Below are 7,404 nucleotides of genomic sequence, written 5' to 3' on the forward strand. Positions count from 1 at the left end.
CAATTTCCTGTCATACTGTGGATGGACAATAAAGTTTTCCGAATCTGTTTTTGTGTGTTTGATCCCCGCATGAGGAAATGGCGGTCCTCCTGACCTCCCGGCATGGGGTCGGGCTGGGGGGGGGGTGAGGGGGTCAGGGTTGAAGGGTCGACAGAGGGGCAGAACCTCTTGAAGGGAACCGGGATATGGTGATGGTGTTCTCCAGCAGCAGGCCGGGGGCCTCCTGGTACTGGCTGTAGGAACAGACTCTAGAACAGTTACCATCATAAATCCATAGTCACAGTAGGACCAGACTCTAGAACAGTTACCGCCATAAATCCATAGTCACAGTAGGACCAGACTCTAGAACAAGCTACCATCATAATAATCCATAATCACATCACCATTCAGACCCGAAGAGACAGGTTTGTGGGAACACATTGGAGACCGGGAGGGTACCCCAACGCGCTTCCATCTTGAATCAGGACTTGGAGGAAGGGACGGGGAGCCTGGTGTGATGCAGGAGGTAATGATGGAGGGGGATGGGGGGGGAGGGGCGTCTCTACAGGTATGAGTCCCTCCCCCTCCATCACTCTGAAAGGCCAGGCAGTGGTAATTATCTCAGACAAACAGCCACGTCGCTGCACTGCTTAATCCCGGACAGCCGCTCTGCTGGTTGAGCGTATGCATGGTGAGCTGATGCCAGTGGGGGGCAACGCTCTCATGGCTGAGAGCAGAGGGTCGGAGAGGAACGAGGGGAGAGGTCTGGTATGAGGAGAACATGATAAATAGATAAGCACTCCACATTGGGGTTTAAGCGTTGAAGAGAAAGAGAGAGTTGTCCAGGCGACTGTTGGCGAGTGGAATAAAATAGGAATAAACAGGAAGATTAAATGTCGCAAGGCTGAAATTTGAAGGCTGAAATTAGGAGGGGGGGGGGGGGGGGATATAAGCAGCAACCAAGTAAACAGAAGAGGAGAGAAGTGCTGAGGCAGACCATAATCACAGCCCAGTGTCACAGCTAAACAAACCTTCTAATGGGAACACACACACACACCCCTCCACTAGACAACCATCCCAAATCTCCCCCCCCCCCCCCCCCCCCAAATCCCAGGGGCTGACCTTTGTTTGTGTCGAGTAAGGTTGAACGGAAATTGTCACAGAAAGCTGAGCAATGTGTGAGAATGTAACAAGGTTCAAATCCACAAAAACATGTTGAAGCCACACACACACACACACACACACACACACACACACACACACACACACACACACACACACACACACACACACACACACACACACACACACACACACACACACACACACACACACACCTGGCCTCAGAGGTTCAGTGTTGGTTTGCTCTGCTCTCTCGAGGATTGTTGCACAGAACAGCACTCCGGGAAGAACAGAATGTTACGATAACTTCCAACCAGATAGTGAGCAGTCACAAGATACTAATTCATTATTATATATTATCATATTATTACTCTTGGCTGGACTTTGGTAAAAGGAATGAACCCTTTTTACATGCATTACATCGCCCTAACATGAGACCTAATGGATCAACATAATGAACATCTTTCACTGGTCCAGACGTGTGCCTCACCTTGGTGGTTCTGCGCAGGCTCTTGAGGATGTTCCTCTTCTTGGGGTCCTCGCTCTCCTCGTTGACCGAGTTGTCCTTGTGGGCTCCTCCCAGCTCGTCCACGCTGGCCTTGGGCGGCCCGCCCATCTCGTCGTCGCTGCCGATGGAGAAGCTGGTCCTGAAGCTGCTGAACTTCCCCAGCCTCTTGGACATCTCCCGGTACAGCTTGGGCTTCACCCCGATGGCCGACAGCTTCCGGCTGCGCTCCAGGGAGCTGCTGTCCGCCTCGCTGTCCGAGCCGTTGCCCCCGCCGCTGCCGTTGGGGTGGCCCTTGTTGGCGTTGCGGATGGTGATGATCTTGCCCTGCGTGCTGTCGTGCGGCACGGAGTAGATGTTCTCCTCCTCCGTGGGCCGCGGCTTGCTGACGGCGTCCATGGGCTCGGCGTAGTCCGAGGGGTCGTAGCCGCCGTCGCTGCCCGACGCCCAGGTGACCGCCTGGGGGATGGAGCGGCGGTTGGTGCCCCCCTGCTGCTGGTCCACGTACGGCCCCAGGTTCACCTTGCGCACCGGCTTGGGCTTCACCTGCGGCGGCATCTTGTTGTTGAGCTTGCTCTCGAACGTGCTGATCTCCGAGATGACGGAGAAGGTGTCGCTGGAGTCCAGGTCCGGCAGCTTGAAGCTCCCCATGTGGGAGCTGAGGCTGCCGTCCTCCCGCAGGGTGGGGTAGGGCGACGACGGCTCGATGTCGTCCTCCGAGTCCAGCAGCGCGTGCACGGGGCTGGGCGAGCCGCAGCGGGGGCTGACGCTCTCGTTGGTGCAGGCCTCGGCCGCGTGGTCGTACATGTGCGTGGCCTCCACGATGGTGCGCTTCTCCACCACCTCCTTGAGAAACGGCTGGAAGAGATCTATCTTGTGGAGCCCCCCCACCACGCCGCCGTGCCCACATATCACCGTGTTGAACCGGGCCTCGATCTCGTGTGCCAACTCCTCTCCCTGGCTAATCTGCTCCCTGGCCGACTCCGAGTCCGAGATCTCCATCTGGCTTTCCCCGACCGCCAGCAGCTGCACCGGGATGATGTCTTGGACGTCGCACAGGAAGGCACACAGGTTCTCCATGGAGGCTCGGCGCCGGGCCGAGTACACGGCGATGTAGCCGTGCACCAGCCGGCTCTTACGCAGAGCGAAGGAGGAGTGGAAGGAGAGCAGCGAGAGCTCGATGCTCTGCCTCTGCGCGCCCACGCCCAGCTCCAGGAGCACCGAGGTGCCGTTGCTCAGGTTGGAGGCGGGCCGGCAGTGCTGGGGCATCAGGAAGGGCGCCAGCAGCTGCTCCAGGTCGTAGGTGTCCCCGCACATCAGGCACATGACGATCCGGAGGTCCGCTTCGGGGACCTGCTGGGCCTGAGGGTCTCTGAAGGCGGAGGAGGGAGGCGGGAGGGGCGGGGAGCTGCTGCCCAGACTCCTGCGGGACTCCAACAGGCCCTTGAGCATCTGGTTGATCTGCTTCTCGCTCACATTGTTCCTCCCGTAGCCCGCCCCCGGAGAGGCGGGGTCTAGGTAGGCACACTGGAGCTTCCCGGCCACCTGCTGCCCCTGGTGGATGAGCGTCTGAGCCGTCTCCCCTCCGATGTCCCCGATGGAGCCCACCCCCCTCTTGGTGACGAGGAGGAGAGACAGCGGGAGCTGGGCGAGGCTGTTCTCCTTGTCCCTTCTGCCCAGGGTGACCTCCCTGAGCCTCTCTAAGCTCTCCACCACGTAGGACAGGGACTCCTTGGAGTTGTACAGACACAAGCAGCCGTGCGGGGTGAAGGTAGGCGTGTGGAAGGAGTTGACGGGCAGACGTACCTTGCCCTCGATCGGACGGAGGGCCAGCTCGTATATCCTCCCCTCCAACATGTACCGGTCGTCACTGGTGCACATGGCCCTGATCTCATTGGCCATCTCTCTGGCCAACCCGTCCTTGCCCAGGATCACAAGGTTGATTCTGTCGGCCCTGCCCCCATCCTGCCTCGACGTCTCTGATGCGTATCGCGTGGGGAAGCGGGTGGCCAGTATCTGCTCCAGCTTGCTGTCCACACAGTGGGGGTTGTTGGGGCAGGTGTCCTTGGTGGGGTGGTACACAAAGTGGATGTGTTTCAACACCAGCGCGTCTCTCTCAGCCTGAAGCTTCTGCAGTGCTTTGAACCTCTGCTCCTCCCCAAGCACCTCCTGGATGGCTCCCATCTTCTCCCTGCTGGGCTTGGCGTCCACCTCCAGCTCGTAGAAGAGCTCAGAGTACTCCAGCAGCAGCTCCTGGAAGTCGTCCTTGGCGCGGTCGATGATCTCCTTCTGGTGCTTGTTGTAGATGTCCAGGTACTCGGTCTCGTCCAGCCACTGGTAGAAGTCCTCCGTCATGATGAAGCTGCGGGCCTCCTCCCAGGGCTTGCCCGCCGTGATGAAGGGCGACACGCTCAGCTTCTCCTTGAACTCCCAGCGCATGTCCGCCCGCTTTCGCTCGTTCCTCAGCTGCTCCAGGTGCGTCTCGTACACCGCCTCCGCCGCGGGCGTCTCCAGCAGGTCCTGGGGGATGCGGTCGTCCTCCATGACGTCGATGTGGGGCGTGGTCTCCCAGGGGGTGTCGTCCAGGACGATGAACCACTGGGAGAAGTCCCTCTTGGTCTCCAGGACCTTCTGGACGCCGGACCAGCTCAGGTGATCCACCTCGTCCAGCTTGGGCACCAGCAGGGACAGGGCCTGGGGCAGCGTGCTCAGGTAGGCCCGCCGGCGCCGCTCTATGTGGTCCTGCTTCAGCCGGTGGACGTGCTGCTGGAACAGCTTCTTGGCCTTGGCGGTGCCCTCCAGGAACACGTAGTCCCGGTACTCGGCCGAGGTCTGCATCCGCCGGCTGATGTCGGGCCAGGTCTCGTTGTGGTTCTTCACGATGCGGTTCACCAACCACTCGTAGCGGTCTTTGGCCGAGGCGATCTGCTGACTCTGCTGTTTCAGGGCCTCAAAGTACGGGATTATTTTGGGCTTCCCCTTGCTCTTGTCTATGAGCTGGATCAGCGTGAGGAAGGCCAGGTCCACGTTGACATTGGAGCGTGCCGACGTCTCCACCACCTGCAGGTTCTTCTTAGCGAGAGCAAAGGTGTGCGAGTCCTTAATGTAGCGCTCCACCCCCTCGTCACACTTGGTGAGAACCAGAACCACAGGCTTCTTGGTCTTGGCTAGCTGGTTGTACAGGTTGGTGATGAACTTCATTTGGTCCTCGAAGCTGCGGTTCATGCCCCTGCTGACGTCCACGCACAGCAGGCAGCCGTCCACCATCAGCTTCCCCTCGGGCATCTGCTTCTGCTCAAAGTCCTGCTCCAGCCCCAGCTGGTCCGTGCAGAAGTACATGAGCTTCTCGGCCGAGGAGAGCTTGGTGGCGGCCGCCCTCTTGATGTAGGGCTGCAGCGCCGTGCTGCGGTGCGGCTGGAACGTCTGGTCGTCGATGAACTCCGTCTGCTCCACCACGTGCATGCGGGTCTCGGGCCCCTCGTCCAGCACGCGGCCCGCCTCACCCCAGAACAGGAAGTGGTCATTGTTGACCACGCGGCCGCCAAAGTCGCTGGTGCTCAGCACCGAGGTGTGGTCCAGGTAGAAGTCGTCGGCGCTGGGGCGGACGAAGCGGTTGCACAGGCAGGACTTCCCCACGCCGCACTGCCCCTTGTCTTTCTCCGTGCCCGACAGCCCCACCACCACCAGGTTGTAGGTGGGGGTCCGGGCATCTTGCTTCTTGGCCATCATGGTCGCTGGCAGCGGCTCATCCTGCCATGCTGGCCGCGGGTCTACGGGGAGGAGGACGAGGAGTTGGCCAGCGAGGAAGGGTTTCCATACACAAAGGACTCAGCGGGTCCTGCAAGACAGAGAGAGACAAGAGATATTGGGTTAGTCCAGAAACAATTCATTATACGAGAACGTTGTTTAAATTCATACTGTGCGCCTGTGTTTGGTTAATAACGTTTAATCTGTGATCCTATTTCACCACAGAATGTTTCCTGAAAAGATTGAGGTCAGCGGCAAAGCTGACGGATTGACACATATTACTTTACCCAGCGGTCGCTCAGTAACGGGCAATTTCTTTCCATTTAGCTCAATTTTCTACACGGCTACGCATTTCCAACAGCAGTGAGTCCGAGGCTGAATGCTGTGTTTAAAGAGGCACTATACACGGTCTGACTGAGAATATCACCATCAAGCTCTCCAGCTGGTCATTTGGTGGACAGTGGCAGTTAAATCAAGTCATGGGAGGTTTTCACTACTGCAGAAGACAGACGACGCAAGCCTGCGCACCCTGCCCGTAAAGTCGAGCACAACACACTCAGTCAGACGCACACGACTTCAAAAGAAGCACAGGAAGGGAGATGAAAGCTTAGATAAGAGTTCCGGTGCCAAGGTTACTAATTGCCCAACTAGGGAAAGCCATCTGCATTTAAAAACAAGCTGTATTGGCAGCCAACCCTCCATCAAAAAACTAATTTTCTCCAATTTGGCAAACAGTGTTCATAAGATAGACATTCTGAATGGATCAGAGCAAGCAGATGTAGCCCAGTTAATTACCGTCTCATCATATTTATCAAGACATAACGGTTGCACCATGCCATTCTCCTCCTGCTCCACTCAACCCTCTCTGCTCTTTGTCTGGGAGCCGACGGAGAGAGAACATGTATTACAATGTGGAAGACAAAACAAACAACCCCCCAGCTTTGAAGAACAACCCCGCTGAAGCCTTTTCATATTAAGTGAGCGAGTCGATTTAGTAAAGGACTGCTCAACCGCTGCTCAAATTAGTTTGCCAACACAGAACACAAAAGATGGATGGCAAAGACATTGTTCCTGGGCTGTTTTGGGAGGAGGGCTGCGTGTGTACGGAATAAAGATGAATATGAATACATCACAGGGACGGCGTGGAAGAGCTTCAAAAGAACGACGCAAATAGATAAACTAAAGGAAACGCGAGTGTATAGTACGTAATTAAGGGGAATAGTTTCCATGGAAAGCAAATTGCAATCAGACAGTGCTGTTCAGACATTGCATGGCAGGCCGGCAGAGTGCTGCAGCAGATAGAACCAGACAGAACCAGGCAGAACCACGGCATCAACAGGAACAGGAGAGAATCAATATCAACAGGAATCTCTTGTTGTGATATGCAAGAAGGAAAACAGAAAGACAGACAGAGAGACAAAGAGAAAGAGCGAGACCTTTAAACGATGATAATAAAGTAAACTAAATCTGGTTTATGTTTAACTAGAGGGGGACCAAAGTTGTGTGAATTCATTGCTTCACATTCAGTGATCAAACACAGACATTAGCATTTGACCTTGTGGTCACTCTGTGATTGGCTGGGAGACTACAGAGAGTACAGAGATTCTGAGAAACCATCTGCATTTCGGCCCTCCTGGTTCCACCTGATAGTTCTGGCGCTGTGATCAATGGTCACGTCAAAATGTGGCGAGAGGGTGGATGTTGTCACAGTGCAGGTGTGGTGTTAGACTGGACTAGAGGCAGGTGAGTATCAGACTAGAGGCAGGTGAGTATCAGACTAGAGGCAGGTGAGTATCAGACTGGGGTAGAGGCAGCAGGGTGGCATGAGGCCCGCCGCTCTGACCTAGTAATGCTCAGATTACTGAGCAGCAGCATCAGTCACGCTGCGTTAGAACCGCCCCCGGGACACGCTTTGTTTGGGAAGAGACATGCAGCCGTGAGCCGGTGGGGGGGGGGGGGGGGGTCTCCCCCTGAGCCGGGGGGTCTCCCCCTGAAATAGGGTGTTTCTCAACCCTGTGCAACCCCCTGGTCTGGTTAATCGTTTTCCTTCC

The 7,404-nt window shown here is 56.4% G+C and overlaps 1 pseudogene across 1 annotated transcript; it reads right to left on the reverse strand.

Annotated features, from left to right (window-relative positions):
* Positions 1-133: 133 nt before the first annotated feature.
* Positions 134-5,439, reverse strand: LOC311376754 (rho GTPase-activating protein 35 pseudogene; annotated as a pseudogene). Its single transcript has 2 exons — positions 1,581-5,439; positions 134-233 (listed from the first exon to the last, which is right to left on the reverse strand). The product of its transcript is annotated as a rho GTPase-activating protein 35 pseudogene (transcript).
* Between the last annotated feature and the right edge of the window lie 1,965 nt (positions 5,440-7,404).

Source organism: Micromesistius poutassou, assembly GCF_964030765.1.
Source record: "Micromesistius poutassou genome assembly, contig: SCAFFOLD_1230, whole genome shotgun sequence".
Taxonomy (NCBI): Eukaryota; Metazoa; Chordata; class Actinopteri; order Gadiformes; family Gadidae; genus Micromesistius; species Micromesistius poutassou.